The sequence below is a fragment of the Pongo pygmaeus genome, chromosome 3 (genome assembly GCF_028885625.2).
Source record: "Pongo pygmaeus isolate AG05252 chromosome 3, NHGRI_mPonPyg2-v2.0_pri, whole genome shotgun sequence".
Lineage (NCBI taxonomy): Eukaryota > Metazoa > Chordata > Mammalia > Primates > Hominidae > Pongo > Pongo pygmaeus.
The window spans coordinates 39,717,975-39,738,125 of NC_072376.2; the positions used below are offsets into that span (position 1 = coordinate 39,717,975).

The following is a 20,151-nucleotide window of genomic DNA, read 5'->3' on the forward strand; positions in this document are numbered from 1 at the left end:
GCAATCCCAGCACTTTGGGAGGCCAAGGTGGGTGGATCACGTGAGGCCAGGAGTTCGAGACCAGCCTGGTCAACATGGTGAAAGCCCATCTCTACCAAAAATACAAAAATTAGCCAGGCCTGGTGGCAGGTACCCATAGTCCCAGCTACTCGGGAGGCTGAGGCAAGCGAATCGCTTAGGTGGAGGTTGTAGTGAGCTGAGATCGTGCCACTGCACTCCAGCATGGGTGACAGAGCGATACTGCATCTCAAAAAAAAAATAATAAATACTAAAAATGTATTTACCGCTCATGTAAACAGAGACAACCCAAGACTGTTATGGTGGCTCCCTGATCACCAGGTTTCTTCCATCTTGTTTCATTGTCTTCAGCACGTGGCTTCTACCTCGTGGCCCAAAATGGCTGCTCCAGCTCCAAGCTTGGTTCAGCGTTTCAGTCACTGGTCAGGAGGAAGGGACCAGAGAAGTGTACATTCTAGTTCTTTAAAGTGCTCACCGGCCAGGTGCGGTGGCACATGCCTGTAATCTCAGCACTTTCAGAGGCCAAAGTGGGAGGATCGCCAGAGGTCAGGAGTTTGGGACCAGCCTGGACAACACAGTGAAACCCCATCTGTACTAAAAATAAAAAAATCAGCCAGGCGTGATAACACATACCTGCAGTTTCAGCTACTTGGGAGGCTGAGGCAGGAGAATCACTCGAACCTGGAAGACGGAGGTTGTGGTGAGCTGAGATGGTACCACTGCACTCCAGTCCCCAGCAACAAAGCGTGACTCTGTCTCAAAAAAAAAAAAAAAAAAAGGAAAAAAGAAAGAGAAGTGCTCACCACTCTCCCTTACATCCTGCTGACCAGGCCTCAGACATGAGTTCACTGTCAGGTATACTGGGGAATGAGGCAGAGCAACCAGGGGCGCTGGTAACATTTGACATTTTATTACTGAAGAATTAGAGAATGGATTTTGGAGACAATCAGCAATCTCCTCCATCAGCCGATGGCTGGCGTTGTGAAAGGTGTTCGGACCCAGGAAGGATCAGATCCCAGAACTAAAAAGAAGCCTAGCATTTCTCTCCTGCCATCGAGGAAATGCTGCTGGAACAAGGGCTAATACTCTAAGCCTCAGCTGGGACGCGGAGATTGTAGTCTGGCTCTGCCTGTCGCCACTGTCATGGCCTTGAGAGAGTTACCTAACATTCCAGAGCTCAGTTTCTCTCAAATGAGGTTACTTCCTGCTCTACAATGATGACTGTATATACTTGTCATGGCATCAGGCAGTTAAATAGACAATGAATGTTTTTTTTTTTCCTTTCAATCGTGAACATTAAATGTTGTGGATAATTAAGAATATACATAACTGGCTGGGCGAGGTGGCTCACGCCTGTAATCCCAGCACTTTGGGAGGCCGGGCGGGGGCGGATTATGAGGTCAGGAGATAGAGACCATCCTGGCTAACAAGGTGAAACCCCATCTCTACTAAAAATACAAAAAAATTAGGAGGGCGTGGTGGCGAGCACCTGTAGTCCCAGCTACTCGGGAGGCTGAGGCAGGAGAATTTCTTAAATCTGGAGGTTGCAGTGAGCTGAGACTGTGCCACTGCACTCCAGCCTGGGCAACAAGAGTGAAACTCCATCTCAAAAAAAAAAAAAAAAAAAAAGAGAATATAGATAACCAATTTCTGGCCCCCAGTTATCCTTTTAACCTTGCAGAACTCCTTCCTTTTGGCTAGATATGGAGTCTTTGGCTGGGAGATCCACTTCATGTTCCTATTGAGCTTTGGAAGCAGAAGGTCTGAAGGGACTGACAAAGACCCTCGTAGTTGTGAAATCTCTGTTTATACCGAGCAGTAGCGGCTGCCTTTGCCGGTCTCAAACTGCGGGGACAGGAAGCATATGGAGCCAGCTGATAAAGAGGGTATCAGCTGTGAGCACACTAATCTCAAGGAAATGGGGATCCCAAAGCCACCTGGATTAGCCACAGACCAAAGGAGCCCTCTTACAGTTCCTTTCAGTTGCTAAGACACGCTATGTTTGAAAAAACACCCCCAACCACACCCAAGAAAGAAAAACATAACCTGCAATTGCTCAATTCCTTACAGATAGCCAGCAAACCCTAGCATCTGGGCCTTAATAAAGAGCTAAACTGCAAACAGAAAAGCTACCTTGTCTGCTTCTTGTGGCCAGAGAGCGAACCTGTGTGCTAGTTGGTCACCATGGCTACAAGATGTGACTTTTCTAGTTCTGTGTGATACAGTGGCTGAACAGGGTGGTGGCAGGAAGAAGACAAATCAAACATCCAACTAGGAAATGGGGCACTGGGTGGCACGTCTCCATCCCAAGCTGAGCCTTGCTCCTGTTTTGACAGAGACTCCCCGGAGACTGGCCTTGTGACGAGGAGGACAGGTACGCCCGGTTGCAGCATCTGGGGTACCATCTTCCCTCTTCCTAGGATGACCTTCAGCTTCAGGCAGACCAAGCCTGAATCAAAGGAGAAGGGATCCAGAAAGTTACATGATCTGATTTTAAAGCAAGGACACAGGAGCCAGTGTGAAGCGGCTACCCCTGGCCAAATTGGACACAATTTGAGCACCAAAGTAATTAAGGACAGCAGTGGGATGTGAGCTATTGAAAAATAGGAATCTCCAGCCTGGGCTATATCACTAGACCCCATCTCTACAAAAAATTTAAGAAATTAGCCAGGTGTTGTGGCGCATGCTTGTAGTCCCAGCTACTTGGGCGGCTGAGGTGGGACGATCACTTGAACCTGGGAGGTCGAGGCTGCAGTGAGCTGTGATTATGCCACTGCACTCCAGCCTAGGTGACAGAGGGAGACTGTCTCAAAAAGAAAAGGGGGCGGGGGAAGAAAAATGGAAATCTACATGTGCATACTGATAATAAATAGTTAAGGAGGAGGTGGGAGGATCTTGCTCACAGTGGAATGCTGCAAAGTGCTAACTGGTAAATATGCAGGGTGAGCTGGAGTTAGAAAATCATCATTTGCCACCATCCAAGTGAAAACTGGCTCAGGCAAGGATCATTAACAGTTGCTAAATTTAAGTGGAAATTCTGATGAGGAGCAGGATATTTGCATGATTTTTAAAGTACCTATTCAAAGATTGCTTATTGGTTACAAGAGAAAAAATAGTAATTCTACAGTGGAGAAGTCAAACAACATGTTGATTGGGTGATCAAAATTTATGTCACCAATAAGGGGCAGATGGCCCTTGTGTGCCTCCAGATGTGATGCTCCAAAAAGGACAGAGTATCACGTATTTAATGTTCTGTCCAGGAATGCATAACCTAAATTTAATGATGGGAAACATCAAAAAACCCCAAATGAGAAAATTCTATTTAAAAATACAAAAGAGGGGACTAGTATTCTCCAAAAATGATAGTATTGTAAAAGACAAAGAAAGGCAGTGTAAAATCTTCCAAGTTAAAGTAGACAACAGTTGCGGCAGCTAAATACGGTATGTAACCCTGATCTTAGACTGTATTCTGTACTAAAAGAGAAAAAATGATATACAGGACATCATTGGGTCAACCAGAAAACGAGAAAACAGATGGTAGGCTAGATAAAATTACTATATCAATTTTTTTTTTTAAAATATAGAGTCTCTCTCTGCTGCCTAGGCTGGAGTGCAGTGGCATGATCACCGCTCACTCCAACCTCCACCTCCTGGATTCAAGCGATTCTCCTGCCTCAGCCTCCCGAGTAGCTAGGATTATAGGCATGCGCCACCACGCCCAGATAATTTTTGTATTTTTAAAAGAGATGGGATTTCACCCTGCTGACCAGGCTGGTCTCGAACTCCTGACCTCAAGTGATCCACCTGCCTTGGCCTCCCAAAGTGCTGGGAGTACAGGCGTGAGCCACTGCACCCGGCCTTATCAATGTTACATTTACTGAGGTTTGTAACTGGACTATGGTTATGGAAGAGAATATTCTTAAGAAATACACACTTAAGTGTTTAGGAGTAAAGGGCCGTGAAATATTAGTATTTAGAGAGGAGAGAGAGAGAGAGAGCTGGGTAGGTAGATAAAAGACATGCAAAATGCTAACTATATAGGTGGCTATGGTGTAAGGGAACAGGATATTTTTTGTAATATTTTTATACTTGTAACTTTCTGTAAGTTTAAATCTTTTCCTAATAAAAAATAATTAAAAAGAATACAACTCTTAAAGGACACACACATGCTGCTGTGATGCACAGACCATGGAGGGGAATGAGCAGGAACCGGCCGCATGGTCAGGCTGTCATTGCGGTATTTCAGGTGAGAGAAGATGGTGGCTTAGACCAGGACAGTGACAGGAAAAGGGACAGGGGGCATTCCGGTTCTGGATATGTCTTGAAGGTACAGCTATTAGGATTTTTTGATTAATTCCATGTGGAGTTGAGAGAAAGGGAAGAGGCAATGGAGAGCCCCAAGTTTTCTGGCCCGAGCAACTGGAGCCTGGAGTTGTCAGTAACTGGGATGAAGTGGAAGGAAATGCAGATTTGAAGTGGGAGATTGAGAGTCCGCTTTTGGACATGAGCCTGGGTAAGTGGATTCAGGGAACATGTTATCTAATTTTAATTAAGCTAAAGTGCATAAAATGGATACTTAGCTTTAAAAGATTTCTACAAAGTAACCACAAATCAAAGATAAACTGAATACTGTAAATGAAGGTGAATTTCCAAAATACTGCATTTTTGGTTGGTGAGATAGTAAGATTGGTGAACAATACTCTTCTTTGTTTAGATCTATGTATATTTGTGAGGGGTCTCTTCCTGTGATGACAACCTTACATTGACAATTAAAATATGCTGAATTCAAAATCAGACCCCAGAATAACTGTAATACAAGATGTTAAGCCAATATTTTAAAATATAATGAAGCATATTCAGTCACATTGTGCTTGTCAAAAAGAGCAAAATTCTTTTATTATATTGTATACAATTGTTATTATGGAAATAAATAATTTAATATATTTATTTCATCTTTAATTCAAAATGGATATTCACTAAGATATCCTTTTTGGTGTCTGTCCTGTGATATGAACAATAATTTAGTCATGTCACTTAACAATGTGGACATTTTGTGAGAAATGCATTGTTAGGTGATTTCATCATCACGTGGACATCATAAAGTGTACTTACCCAAACCTAAATGGTATAGCCTTTGCTCCTAGGCTATCAACTTGCACAGTATGTGATCATACTGAATATTGTAGGCAGTTATAACACAATGGTTACACAGTATATGGGATCACAGTATATGTGGCCACTTGACATTGACTGAAATGTTTTGTAGCACGTGACTGTATTTTATAAAGTCATATATATGTATGTAATCTATAAATCTAAAAAATACATAAATAGGGGGCATGCTCAAAATTTGAATCAATAAATGGAGAGATCAGAAAAGTTTGGAGACCTCTGGGTTAGAATATAATACTAATTCCAGCCAGATAAGGCGGTTACCTTTGCCATCATCTGTTCCCTCCCAGTAAAGGTATGGTGTGGATGGAACAGTATAGATTCAGACCCATTGCTAGGAACCCCAGCTCACTGCATATGTATCCAGTGCATTAAGAGGTTTTGTCTAGGGCAAATAAGTGATAATACATCATCTAACGGAATATTCTGCAAATTCTAAAAAGAATGGATCAATTTGAATTGATATGGAAAGATGTCTGAGATACAATAAGTCAAAAAAGCAAGTGATAGAACAATGTACAGTGTCAAATAGACAAATCATACACATGTGCTGTGTATTCACAGAAACAGGGGCTACCTGTAGAGTGGAGAAAGAAATTTGTTTTTAATGTAGTTTAATTAAAAAAACATAAACATGTATTAGTTCAATATTTAAAAAGTTTTGAAATGTTTATCCTCTTTGAAACTCCTTTTATGATGTTATCCTGAAGAAATAAAGATATAATAACTATTTTTTACTAAGTTGATCATTGCAACATTATAATGGTGAAAAACTAGAAATAACCTAAACATCTAGCATTTAGAGAATGGTTAATATTGGGAAAATGAACTGTAATATAATGCAGTCTTTTAAAAATCAAGTTTCTGAAAATTTCACCAGATGGAGAAATGCTGACAATATGCTAATTAAATTCAGTATTAAGCTCAATGTAAAATCTGTGTTAATCTCCATGATGTTAAAAATGCATAGAAAAATAAAAACCCTAGAAGAAAATATTCCCAAATGACAACAGAAGTTGCCTCTGGTAGTGAGATTACAGGAGATTCTTTACTTTCTGAACCTCTATATTTTCATATTCTTTTCACTTTTTTCTGCAATAAGCATGCATTATTTTGTAATGTGAGAGAAAAAGAAAGTAAAATACTGAGAAAATTATGACGTACATTCCTGGCATGAGTCAGGAGCTGAATTTTCATGTTTAAATTAGTTTCAGAAACACAGGAGTGGTTTCTAGGCAACCCACTTGGGAAATTATGTTCATTTCCATTGTTGCTGGAGTGTGCGTGAGTGTCTCAAAGAAAATGTAATAGACGAACCTTTGCAAAAGCAGACTCCTGCTAAGGAAAAACAAGCTTTGCCACCCAGTTTTGGTCATGGGGACTTGAGTTACTGTGACCTCAGAGGCCGGGGCCTGATCATTTTTTTTTCTTTCTTTCTTTCTTCCTCCATCTTTTCTTTTCTTTCTTTCTTTCTTCCTTTTTCTTGCTTGCTTTTTTTTTTTTCAAATGAGTGATTGATTTTAATGAGGATTGCTATAGGTAGGTACGGTACATTAGACATTCAAGCCTCTGCATAAGGTGTGGGAAACTGAGACGGGAGAGAGGATCAAGCAAAAACCCCCACTCTGTGCCTTTACTGAGAATCCAGGGCTGTAATTCAGGCCGTTGCAAGGCTTTACAAGATGGATTGTCGCTCAGGATGTGAAAAGATTGCCTCATCATCATGTGAGTCATTTACCATTATTATAGACAATCCTGCTGTGCCAAAGGGCTTTTAATCAGAAGGAAACACTGAAAAATGGAATCAGGGCTAAGAAACGCTTGGCCCAGCCTGATGGGCTGTGGAGGATGGGCTGAGTTAAGAATATTTTTTAGCCTCAAGGGAGATGCATTCTTCACTAAGGGTTTGCAGAAGGTGCAGAAGGTATTGTTCTCAGCCCGCGGTGTGTGTTTTGTTGACCTTGACTGCGTTTTTCAGCAAGAAGGAAAGGCATTTTGCCTGATAAATGGAATCGGAGCTCAGCGTCTTGCTCCTAGGCCCCCTAGTGGTTGTCTTTTGCAATTAAAAAAATGAAGTGACTTGAGGTCAACAGCAGCCTCTTTGGGTAACGATCGCAGGTGACTAGAGTGTGCTGCTTTTGAGGCTGGCTCCCCCAGACTTCATCAAAGCTCAGGGGAGAAGCCTTGAAAATCAGGAACTCCAGAGGGACAGACGCATTTCCTCACAGAACGCGGGACAGGAAGGCGGGAACCTTCCGTTGTGGATGGTGAAAAACTTGTTCTGTCTTCAAACTTCTGAACCAATGTCCTGCATTCCATGTATGTGGCTCATGGTTCTGACCACTGCTGCTTTAAAATGACAGACCCCTGGGCCGGGCGTGGTGGCTCACGCCTGTCTGTAATCTCAGCACTTTGGGAGGCCGAGGCGGGCAGATTACGAGGTCAGGAGATCGAGACCATCCTGGCTAACACGGTGAAACCCCTGTCTCTACTAAAAATACAAAAAAAAAAAAAAAAAAAATTAGCCGGGCTTGGTGGCGGGCGCCTCTAGTCCCAGTCCCAGCTACTCCGGAGGCTGAGGCAGTAGAATTGCTTGAACCCAGGAGGCGAAGCTTGCAGTGAGCCGAGATCGTGCCACTGCACTCCAGCCTGGGTGACAGAGCGAGACTCCATCTCACAAAAAAAAAAAGAAAAAAAAAAAAAGACAGACCCCTGGAAGGTAAATGAAGACAGGGACCAACAGTGACTGCCCCTCCTTATCTGGTAGCTCTTGAGGGCAGGCCCTTCTCTTTTCATCTTGTACTCCAGGGCTTATCAAAAGGGCTTAGTATAAGTAGACTCCACAGATGCTTGTGGTCTGAATGATATGTGGAGCCCAGTGGGGTAGGTAATATTATTCCTTTCACCCATGAGGAAACTGAGGTGCAAAGAAGATTTTTAAAAAATGCCTGAGATCTCTCACTAATAAATGACAGAACAGAAACTCCAGTCCCAAATCCGAAAGGCTTTTTTTCTACCAAGATGCACCCCCACGCCTCCACCATGCACTCCACCTTGCTGGTCCAGTCCGTCAAGTGAGAGCCTCGTTTTTGGTCTCTGCCTCCTATGGATCAGTCCACCCTGGAGGCGCAGCCTTCTTTCCCTTCTCTGAACTTCTGGTTCAGACCTCTCATTTGGCAGCGAGTCACGCCTTTAAGGAATAGTTGGCAGGGTGCGGTAGCTCACGCCTATAATCCCAGCACTGTGGGAGGCTGATGTGGGCAGATCGCTTGAGCTTAGGAGTTTGGGACTAGCCCGGGCAACATGAGGGTTCGAAATCCCTGTCTCCACTAAAAATAAAAAATAAAAAAAAGTAGCTGAATGTGGTGGCGGTGCCTGTGGTCACAGCTCTCTGGAGGCCGAGGTGGGAGGATCGCTTGAGTCCAGGAGGCAGAGGTTGCAATGAGCTGAGATTGCACCATTGCACTCCAGTGGGTGACAAAGCAAGACTCTGTCAGGAAAAAAAAAAAAAAAAAAAAAGGTCAGGTGCAGTGGCTCACGCCTGTAATCCCAGCACTTTGGGAGGCCGAGGCAGGCGGATCTCCTCAGTTCAGGAGTTTGAGACCAGCCTGGCCAACATGGTGAAACCCCGTCTCTACTAAAAATACAAAAAAATTAGCCGGACCTGGTGGCAGGCGCCTGTAATCCCAGCTACTTGGGAGGCTGAGGCAGGAGAATCTTTTGAACCCGGGAGATGGAGGTTGCAGTGAGCCGAGATTGTGCCATTGAACTCCAGCCTGGGGAACAAGAGCAAGACTTCTCTCAAAAAAAAAAAAAAAAAAAAAAATAGTCTTCTTGCTTGCATTACTTAATTAACTTTTATTGTTATTCAACTTTTCTTAGAAATTTGTCTTTTTCCTCTAAATATTCCATAATCACCTTGAAGGACAAGATGATGTGTAGTTAATTCTCGTGAACTCTCTGCTCAGCATTCAGTAAATATTTGCAGTATGAGTGGATTTTGCAGCACTATTCTGATCAAAACTCACCTCTCAGTGCCCGTTTCTACTGGGAAACTAGGAAATGTTTTTTCTTTTGTTTGGTGTTGTTTGAGACGGAGTCTCGCTCTGTCACCCAGGCTGGAGTGCAGTGGCCAGATCTCGGCTCACTGCAACCTCTGCATTCCGGGTTCAAGCGATTCTCCTGCCTCAGCTTCCCAAGTAGCTGGGACTACAGGCGCCCACCACCATGCCCGGCTGATGTTTGTATTTTTAGTAGAGATGGAGTTTCACCATATTGGCCAGGCTGGTCTCGAACTCCTGACCTTGTGATCCACCCGCCTTGGCCTCTCAAAGTGCTGGGATTACAGGTGTGAGCCACCATGCCTGGCTGGAAGTGGTTTTAATATTTATCTTAAAACATGTATTCTCATCAAAAAGGTGATCCACTCCCCTCTGCTGAGGGGCTTACAACCTAAGGTAAGTTAAATACAGTTCTCTTTTCTCCAGAAGCTTAACTCTTGAGCTTGTAGTTATCTTACTTATCTTGGCTATTACTACACTGGATTTAGGTCAAAGGTAGAGTTTTTTTGTTTTTTGTTTTTGAGACGGAGTCTCGCTCTGTTGTCGAGGCTGGAGTGCAGTGGCACGATCTCGGCTCACTGCAAGCTCCGCCCCCTGGGTTCACACCATTCTCCTGCCTCAGCCTCCCGAGAATCTGGGATTACAGGTGCCTGCCACCATGCCCAGCTAATTTTTATATCTTTGTAGAGGTGGGGTTTTGCCATGTTGGCCAGGCTGGTCTCAAATTCCTGATCTCAAGTGATCTGCCTGCCTCGGCCTCCCAAAGTGCTGGGATTACAGGCATGAGCCTCTGCATCCAGGCTAGGTCAAAGGTGGAATCTAAATTCATTTAGGTCCTTCCATTTTGACTGGAATCTGTCAGCTCCCAAACACAGCACATCCCTTCCGCAATGGGGATCCACTCTGACAAGCTGGGTCACAGTGGAGCTAGTTTCTCTGCCAGGCGCATTTACATCCAGGGTTGTTTCATCTTGCTCTTAAGGCTGCCCTTTAGGGAGCCATTCTTGGCACAGGTGTGTGCGCAGTAAGGTTAAGACACTCAGCTGCCACCATCCTCTCACCATGGACACCAGAAGCGTCACTGCCCAGGGAAGGCCAGCCAAGACTGCCTGGGGAATTGTGGCATGGGAGGAGGGTGACTGCCAATCAAGAGATCTCTGTCAGGCCTGGCTCTCACCACTACAATCATGTATTTCATGAGCACTTACTGGACACCTCTTGTATATCAAATACTGGGGATACCAAGACAAATGGAGCATCTGAGAGATGCTCAGTCTGGCCGGGAGACAATAGGTAAACAGTTGAGTAATGGGATGGGCACTGTGATAGAAGTATGTACCAGAAACCACAAGAACATAGGAGAGGAAGCACAGAATTCTGCCTGGGAGGTTGGAAAGGGCTTTCTCGATTAGGTGATTTTCAAGATGAGACTTAGAAGCTGTTCACTGGTTGGGCATGGAGGGGACAACTTTATTCCAGGCTGAGGGACAACATGGAAACAGCATGGAGGCCCGAGAGAGTGCAGCAAATCACCTTGCTATTAGAGCTATGTGGGGCCGGATGCAGTGGCTCATGCCTGTAATCCCAGCACTTTGGGAGGCCGAGGTGGGCAGATCACCTGAGGTCAGGAGTTTGAGACTAGCCTGGCCAACATAGGGAAACCCCATCTCTACTGAAAATACAAAAATTAGCCAGGTGTGGTGATGCATACCTGTAATCCCAGCTACTCAGGAGGATGAGGCAGGAGAATCACTTGAACCTGGGAAGTGGAGGTTGCAGTGAGCCGAGATCATGCCAGTATACTCCAGCTTGGGCGAGAGAGCCAGACCTTGTCTTAAATAAATAAATAAATAGGAAAAAAAAAAAAAAAGAAAAGAAAAAAGAAAAAAAGCTATGTGGGATGGCAGGCGATGCATCTGGTGAGGAAGGCGGGGCAGAGAGCGTGAAGGGTCTCCTATGCCATGATTTAGAGCAGGGCCTTCATCCTGTGGGTGATGGGGAACATGCGAGGATTTCAGACAGACAGGGGAGTGTAACATGGTCAGAGTCCCAAACATTGAAGTAACAGCAGTGTGAGTGGGGACTAGAGGAAAAGGAGACTGAAGGAAGAAGGACCAGCCCCAAGATGGTTTTCAATAGTCCAGGAAATACTACTTTGTAGGGGGTTGGGGTGATGAGAGGGATGGCGTGGGTTTGGCAGACAGGATTGATGGAGCCTGGTGGTGGATGGGATGTAGTAGTATGTGAGGGGAATCTGGGACAACTCCCAGTATCTGGCATGGGGGACTGGGAAATGGTGGCTTCCTTCATCAAAACCAGGAACCCATGGCAGGCCAGGGGAAGATAGTGAGTTCCACTTTGGCCATATCTGAAATGCTATGGAATCTCCAAGCAGAGCTGTCCAGGAAGTGGTTGGTATGTGAGAGTCTGAGCTCTGGGTAGATACTGGTTTCGGACGTAAAAAGGCTGGATCAGGTTTCTCTCTATATATAGACATTCAATAAACATTGTTTTGAGTAGCTAATTAAGAATTACAGGGCACTGGGAAAACAGAAGGATGTTGCAATGTAAATGTGGATGCTCTTACAGTAATGGACTGATGGTTGCAGAAAAGCTCAAGCTAAATAACACTAATTTTTCAGCTATAAATAAACCTGCCTCTGCAGTTGGGGTTTTCAGTTACGCAGGAAAAAGAAATGCAGCCATGGAAACGAGGAAGAGAGCTACGCAGAGGGCAGATCGTGCCCGCAGGGCAAAAATGTTAGCACATTCTAGCCAAAATGGATGGTGAAGTATAGTCTGATCTGGTGGAAAAGAAATGCAAGTCTAATGTCCTGGGTTCAAGTATGAGTTGAGCGTCTGTCATAGAGTATCAGACATGAAGCAAATGTTTGCTATCTGCTTTTAGAGATGTCGTCAATGTTGTAAGCTTTTTATGTGTATCACCTCATTCAATCCTCAGAACAACCTCATGGTAGAGCCTTTGTTCTGCCCCCTTTAGAGATGAGTAAACTGAATGCAGAGAGTTTAAACAACTTTCCCTAGGCCACCAGCTAAAACGTGGCAGTTCGATGATTTGAACCCAGACAGCCTGAACCCAGAATCCTTTCAGGGACCCTTCACTACCCCTGACTATGCTATGCTGCCTTTCCTTGCAAAAAGCTAGGAAATACCACTTTGCACAGCCTTCATTTTCTTATCAGTCCATGGATTTTTGTAAAGAGCAAGGGGCATAATTTATATTAAGGCCTAAAAGACAGATGTATATTTTCATTGTGTTCTCTATGATTGGCTCTTCAAGGGAGTAGTGTTTAAAGTTTTGCCCCAAATGTTCTTTTCAAGGAGAGCTCTGGAAGGTCCCATAATTCTGTGACTTTGCGTTTGCAGAACACAGCAGATGACCCGAGCAGCATTCAATCAGTGATCACTGTTTATTGAACTCAGTGTCACCATAATGTTCATGGACTCACAAGTAAGAGAGACCTCGGTTCTATCCCAGCACTGCAACTTGGACATGCTACTTAAAACTCTCCAAGCCTGCCTTCTGTAAATGGGATAATACCAGCAACCTTTGCAGGCGTATAAAGATTACCATGGTAAACTGTTTCCATGGTCACGGAATTCACAATCCAAGATAAAAGAGTCATTAAGCACACAGACACACAAATAGGCAAGCAAAGGTTGGAGAAGCACATTCTAGGAGAAAGGAACTGCAGAAATCTTGTGCTGGCAGGAACTTGACACGTTTGATATGCTACAAGGTCAGCAAGCCCTTCTCATAAATTTGTGAAGCAATTAGCATTCTTTTAGTCAACAGTCAGCATTTCTCTATGTATGTAGTATATTTATAACTAATAAAGTAAAACTTATGCTTTTAAGAAAATATTTTTTCCCAAACATTTAAGTGTTAATTGCATGCCAAAATTAAGTTCGTTTTTTTGGTTTTTTGCTTAATTAAAATCACAACACAAGTCCATTGGATCTTAAATACATTAAAAACCTTTAAAAACTGGCAAAACATACTAGTTATCACAAAGATTACAGAAATTATGACATAACATTGCTTTTTTTTTTTTTTTTTTCAGACAGAGTCTTGCTCTGTTGCCCAGGCTGGAGTGCAGTGGGGCAATCTCGGCTCACTGCAGCCTCTGCTTCCCGGGTTCAAGCGATTCTCCTGCCTCAGGCTCCAAGTAGCTGGGAATACTGGTGTGCGCCACCACGCCCAGCTAATTTTTGTATTTTTTAGTAGAGACGGGGTTTCACCATGTTGGCCTGGCTGGTCTCAAACATCTGGCCTCAAGCAATCTGCCTGCCTCAGCCTCCTAAAGTACCTGAATTACAGGCGTGAGTCACCGCACTCGGCCCATCATTGATTTTGTTATTTGTTTTTTGATTTGTTTGTTTTTTTTGAGATGGAGTCTTGCTCTGTAGCCCAGGCTAGAGTGCAGTGGTGTGATCTCAGCTCACTGCAACCTCCACCTCCTGAGTTCAAGTGATTCTCCTGTCAGCCTCCCGAGTGACTGGGATTACAGGCGTGCACCACCAAACCCAGCTAATTTTTTGTATTTTAGTAAATGTGGGGTTTCACCATGTTGGCCAGGCTGGTCTCGAACTCCTGACCTTAGATGATCTGCTCACCTCGGCCTCCCAAAGTGCTGGGATTACAGGCATGAACCACCATACCCGGCCCATCATTGATTTTTAAAATTGCTAATATCATGGATTTAAGATTGTTCATCATCTACATTGATGATAAATATGCATAAATTTAATTCTCATTTTATTTTATACCTTTCTGGGTTTCCTATTTCTATATCAGTTTAGGATTGCAAAAATAATATGATCATCCTTCTACCTCTCCCCCTCTGCCCAAATTTAGACTGGCTCAAGTTGCAGATTCTGAGTTACAAAAGAATTGATTCTTGGTACTGGACCTAGTCGTTCAAAGCTGCACAATCTTTTTTTTTTTTTTTTGAGACAGAGTTTCACTTTTGTTGCCCAAGCTGGAGTGCAACGGCGCCACCTCGGCTCACTGCAACCTTTGCCTCCCAGGTTCAAGCAATTCTCCTGCCTCAGCCTCCTGAGTAGCTGGGATTACGGGCATGCACCACCACACCTGGCTAATTTTGTATTTTTAGTAGAGACAAGGTTTCTCCATGTTGAGGCTTGTCTTGAACTCCTGACCTCAGGTGATCCGCCCGCCTCGGCCTCCCAAAGTGTTGGGATTACAGGCGTGAGCCATCACGCCCGGCCACAATCAATCTTTAGGTTGGGCCCTTTGAAAAAACAGAATCTTGTTTCTGATTTCATGGAACTTTTAGGTCCCTTTCCTCTTCGAATAGATTTTGAGTTTTGGAAACCAGAAGCATATATTCTTTAAATTTTTCAAAATCAGCTTCCCTATCCCAGTTCAGCCATTATTATATATTGATTTGATCTGTTGGTCTGATTGATAATTTAGGTATGTTTTATCAATATCTCATTATAATTATATGATCATCTAAACCTTGCTACTCAAAGTGTGGTCCATGGGCCAGCAGCATCTATATCACGTGGGATGCAGAATCTCAGCCTCAGTCAGGCCTCCTGACTCAGAATCTGCATTTGAACAAAACCTCCTGTGATCTGATGGCCATTTAAAGCCCAGATGACTCATAGAAAGGATGCAGCTACCTAGATATGAGGGATGGAGCCTGTGGCTGGCAAGCCTCCTCAGGACATGCAACTAATTTGGCATCATGGAATCCACTATTACTCCCTCTTTTCTTATAGTTTGAGGTTTCATTATAACTGCTAAGATTTTCTTCTACCTTGACCAAGAGAAGAAGGCTTGGGACTGAATCCTGAGAAATCCAACATTGAGGGAAGAAGCAGATGAGGAGGAATTGCCTAGGAAGTTAAGAGAAAAGCTGGAGTTTTCCTGCCGTGGAAACCCAGAGAAATGACTGTACTAAAATAAGTAGTGAGCACCTCATTGTGAACATTAGCCATGTTCCTATTGTGATTGTTAAGAGTAGCAATTTTAAAATGAAGAACAAATGCTATCTTAGATGAGGTAGAGAAGCTCATGGAGTCTCATCACAGAGGTCTCTCCCAAGAGTCATTTTCCCGGACCTTTGGAAGAAGGATCGATGGCCCCCCACGGTGTTGAACAAAGTGCTTATTTGCAGAATTAACTCACAAACAAGTTAAATTCAGAGGAAATGGTCTGTTCACTGAAGTGTTACATTTTCTTCTGAGGGGTGAGGTGAGGATGTGAAGGGAAAGGAAGACAACAAGCCGAGGTAAACTTACTTTGAAAGAATAGTACAACCTTCCCACTACTTTGTTTTCTGGGCCTCCCATAGCACTTCATGCATTGATTTTTTTTAAACATAAACAAATGGTTTAAATATTGTTTTCAAAATTCCCTACCCTAGGCTGGGCGCGGTGGCTCACGCCTGTAATCCCAGCACTTTGGGAGGCCAAGGTGGATGGATCACTTGAGGTCAAGAGTTCAAAACCAGCCTGGCCAACATGGTGAAACCTTGTCTCTACTAAAAATACAAAAAATAAAAAAAATTAGCCTGGCATGGTGGTGCGCGCCTGCAGTCTCGGCTACTCCAGAGGCTGAAGCAGGAGAATCGCTTGAACCCGGGAGGTGGAGGTTGCAGTGAGCCAAGATCAAGCCACTGCACTCCAGCCTGGGCAACAGAGTGAGACTCTGCCTCAACAAAAACAAAAACAACAAAAAATTCTCTACCCTAAAGAATTGGGTAAAATCCAGTCCTCCAAACCAGGCGAAGAGTTAGTTCCTGGAATACTCTATTTTGATCTGGCAGAATTATACTCTGTTAGAAATTAATCCAGATAAGATACGAGAAAACAATAAAGCAGGAACATTCTAGAAAGTGTATTGATTAAGACAACTTGACTCTAATAATCTATTTCTTAGCTTAAATCTGTTAATAGATTTTATTATCATAAGCACTTGGCTATTAGCCAGAAATCCTGGATAAATTGATGGATCACTGTAAATTTGGTATTTGAAGCTGTTACATTTCAAACTGTTTTTTTTTCTTTGTATGTGCTATCTCTTTAGAGCTGGTTAAAAACAGCAGATTTCACATATGACGTTATCTGCAGTGCCCTGTGCAGAGGCCTGCAGGGAGTTTACAGAGACACCTGGTGGCTGAGAAGGTGAAGTACCTTGGCTTTGTCAGAAGATAAAGGATTTGAATTGTGTCTAAATTTGGTTTATTTTTGTGGCTGAGAATTTCACTCCTTTCTTAATTATTTTAGTAGAATTGCACATTTAAAAAAATAGACTTTGATTTTTAAAGATTATTTTTAGAGCTTTCACTCTTTCTTTCTGAAAAAAATCATCAACCAGGTGAATTGACCAGTTCCGTCAGCTGGGCTGAATCTCATCAGGGCCAGGACCAGAGTGAGGCAGGAGAGGCATTTTCTTCCAGTGCACATTTAAGGGGGAGCCAAAAATATTAGTAATGAATATAGATAATTCTTTTTGAGACAGGATCTCTATCTGTCACCTAGATCAGAGTGCAGTGGTGTGATCATAGCTTACCACAGCTTTAAACTCCTGGGCTCAAGTGACCCTCCCGCCTCAGCCTCCCCCATGTAGAGGGGCCTGCAGGTACGCGTCACCATGCCCGGCTAATTTAAAATAACTTTTTTTTTTGGTAGAGATGAGGTCTCATTATGTTGCCCAGGCTGGTCTTGAAGTCCTGGCCTTAAGTGATCCTCCCACCTCAACCTCTCAAAGTGTTGGGATTACAAGCATAAGCCACCATGCTTGGCCTTAATACGATATTTCTAAACATCAAAATTAATGCAAAATATTTCATTATAAATAAGAATACCAAAGTTTAAAAACAGGATTAGTGGCTGGGCATGGTGGCTCACGCCTGTAATCCCAGCACTTTGGGAGGCTGAGGCAGGTGGATCGCCTGGGGTCAAGAGTTCAAGACCAGCCTGGCCAACATGGCAAAACCCCATCTCTACTAAAAATATAAAAATTAGCTGGGTGTGGTGATGCATGCCTGTAGTCCCAGCTACTTGGGAGGCTGAGGGAGGAGAATTGCTTGAACCTGAGAGGTGGAGCTTGCAGTGAACTGAGATCACGCCATTGCACTCCAGCCTGGGAGACAGAGAGAAATTCTGTCTAACAACACAAACACACAAACGAATAACAGCAACAACAACAACAGCAAACAGGATTAGTATTGCCAATGTTTTCTCTCAATCTTTTTTTTTTTTTCAGGCTCCAATACGGCTCTGAAAGGCACTGAGAAAACCTAACGTATCTAAGGGCCTAGCTTCTGGCCTGGCTTTTACGTGGTCAGTGGATGTGCGTCCATCCCCCCTGCACTGGTTTCCCTTGTCTTTTCTGTGGCTCTCCTGGATTCTTCTCGTTCAGCTCCTTGGTGTACACAGCCTATGTCAATGGCAATGGTGAGGTAAGTGACAAGAAGAAATGGAGAAAGTTAAAAAGTGTCTTCGAGGAAAACACTCGGGAATAAAATCTTCCAGTTCTCCTGCTTTACCTTTCACTACCCTCCCTGCTTCCTTCCAAACATGCTTCCAGAAGCAGGCGACTAGGCCATTCATACCCGTGGAGCTGCTCTCGGCTGAGGGCAGGTGGGGTGGGAGATGGAGCAGCGCGTTGCTTCCTGGGAGAAAGCACCTCCTTGCCTCTTTTCAGTTTTAACGTGTCCCTTTAGTGCCCGCTTTCCAGGACAGGGCAGAGGATGGGGGAGCGGGAGATGAGTGAGGTCTTGGGGCCATGGGGCCATGCTGCTTCTCAGGGGGCAGAAGCTGTGGGAGAGGTTGGGGGCTGGTAGCTCTCAGAATAGCCTGGGAAGGGTATCCGCTGGGTTTGCACGGTGTTGTCTCCGAATCTCCCAGCTCCCCTTCTCTATGATTAGCGTCCTTAAAGCAGTGTGCTACTGTTAACAGAAGAGCAGAGGGTGCCCCTTCTGCCTTTTCCCAGGCTTGTCATTTGCCTGACTCTTACAATGTTAGCAGAGAGACGGTGATTGCAATGAGCAGGGAAATATTGCACAATTGTGACTGCAGGGTCTGCTATGAGAAGAGGAAGCAGAGCCAGTGGGGTGAGATCCTCCTGGAATGAGAAGGGGTCGGAAACTCAAGAACAAAGGAAAATGTCCGAAAAGTCCCAAGGAGCAAGTGGGCTACCGTTGAGGACAGAAATTTCCCATGGATGAGGTCTCCTCTGCGCAGCAAAGAAAGACCCCAGAAACAAGAGGAAGCCAGGAGATACTCGCCCTATACCACACCGTACAGTTTTATAGCTTTCAAATATATTCCCTCAGGGGATTTCAGGGAGAATAGTATGCACCCTTTGACAAAGCACAGACATCAGAGCCCGCTACAGTCCCCAGATCGCTCACTTGGACATACCGGATACCCTGGATCATATATCAGCTGCTCTCCTGACCCAGAAAACTGCATGTCTCTTATCACCCACTCATGTCTCTTTATGAACTTGGCTCTTCTGTTGGCAACTTTATGAGTTTCTTTTTTACCAGTGGGTGCTTTCTAACTACCGTAGCCTGTGTGGTGTGGCAAGGGGAATCATAGTGGCATTCACTGAGAGTCTTGCTTTGTGCCAGGTGTGTGCTTGGTACTTTATCTGCTTTCTCTTGAATCCTCACAATAACCCTTTTGGGTAAAATATTATAATCTTCATTTATACAAATGAGAAAATGAGACTCTGAGAAATAATTACTACTCACATAACTAGTAAGTGGTGGTCCTAGGACTTGAACCGGGGCATAAGACTCCTCCTGTGTCCTTAGGTCCTTTCTGTTGCATTAGGTCAGCAGAGACATGGGGAGATGCCTCCACACCCTCCCCCTGCATCTGTGGCACATGCTGCTAACTGGACTTGGTGGTTGTTTCCCTTGAGCTAGGACTATGTATAAGGGAAAAATTATGGTCCATGTTCTCAAGGAATTTTGCTTTGACGTAGGTTAAAATATAACACAGCAGTAGACTGACAATGTAAGGCTGTAAATAACACCCTGGCCATGAGTGATAAAAAAATCAGGTAAACTTATGAATCATAGGAAATATACCCACCATTCTTTGAAAGCTGGCCTTTCCCTTACTTCTTAATTCCTTAGATTTCTCATTCTAGATATTACTCATTTATGCAATCAACAAATATCCTCTAATATCCTCTCTGTATCTGGGAGAACAGCACAGAACATCACAAAGCCCCCACTTTTGTGGAACTTAATTTCTAGTAGGGAGACAGACTACAACTACCAAGTGCAATGCATACATGCAGGTCAGCTGGTCCTAAGTGCAAGGAAGGGTGGATCCCAGAGATGGAGAGAGGGCTGGGATGTTACTCTATGTAGCGTCATCAGGGAAGGGCTTCTGATAAGGGGGCACTGGGCAGAACCCAGGAAGAAGAAGGGGAGTCAGGAGGAGATGCTAATGGTGCCCCAGGCAGAGGGACCAGAAGGAGGGGCGCAGTGTGCATGTGGAATGCAAGGAGGCCAGCACGGCTGGAGCTACGTGAGCGAGGGAGAGAGTGTTGGAGAAGGAAAGTCAGGGGAGATATCACTTACGGCCTTGTAGTTGCCAGTAAGGATTTTGGCTTTTATTCCAAATAAGGTGAGAATCCACTGGAGAGAATCCACTGGGCAGAGGGGTGACATGATCAGATTTGTGTTTTAAGATGACCACCTGGCTGGGCTTGGTGGCATGCACTTGCAGTCCCAGCTATCTGGGAGGCTGAGACGGGAGGATCTCTTGAGCCTGGGAATTGGAGGCCACAGTGCACAATGATAACGAAGGAGTGCAGTGAATAGCTGCTGCACCCCAACCTGGGCAACACAGTGAGACCCCCATCTTACAAATTATTTAA

At 44.2% G+C, this 20,151-nt stretch overlaps 1 protein-coding gene across 1 annotated transcript in view; it reads left to right on the top strand.

The window, feature by feature from the left end:
• The first annotated feature begins 17,634 nt into the window (after window positions 1-17,634).
• CHRNA9 (cholinergic receptor nicotinic alpha 9 subunit) overlaps window positions 17,635-20,151 on the top strand; it is a 28,239-nt gene continuing 25,722 nt past the window's right edge. Inside the window, exon 1 of the mRNA XM_054485221.1 lies at window positions 17,635-17,710. The gene's annotated coding sequence lies outside the window, so the exon portion shown is untranslated. The remainder of the gene's footprint in view (window positions 17,711-20,151) is intronic.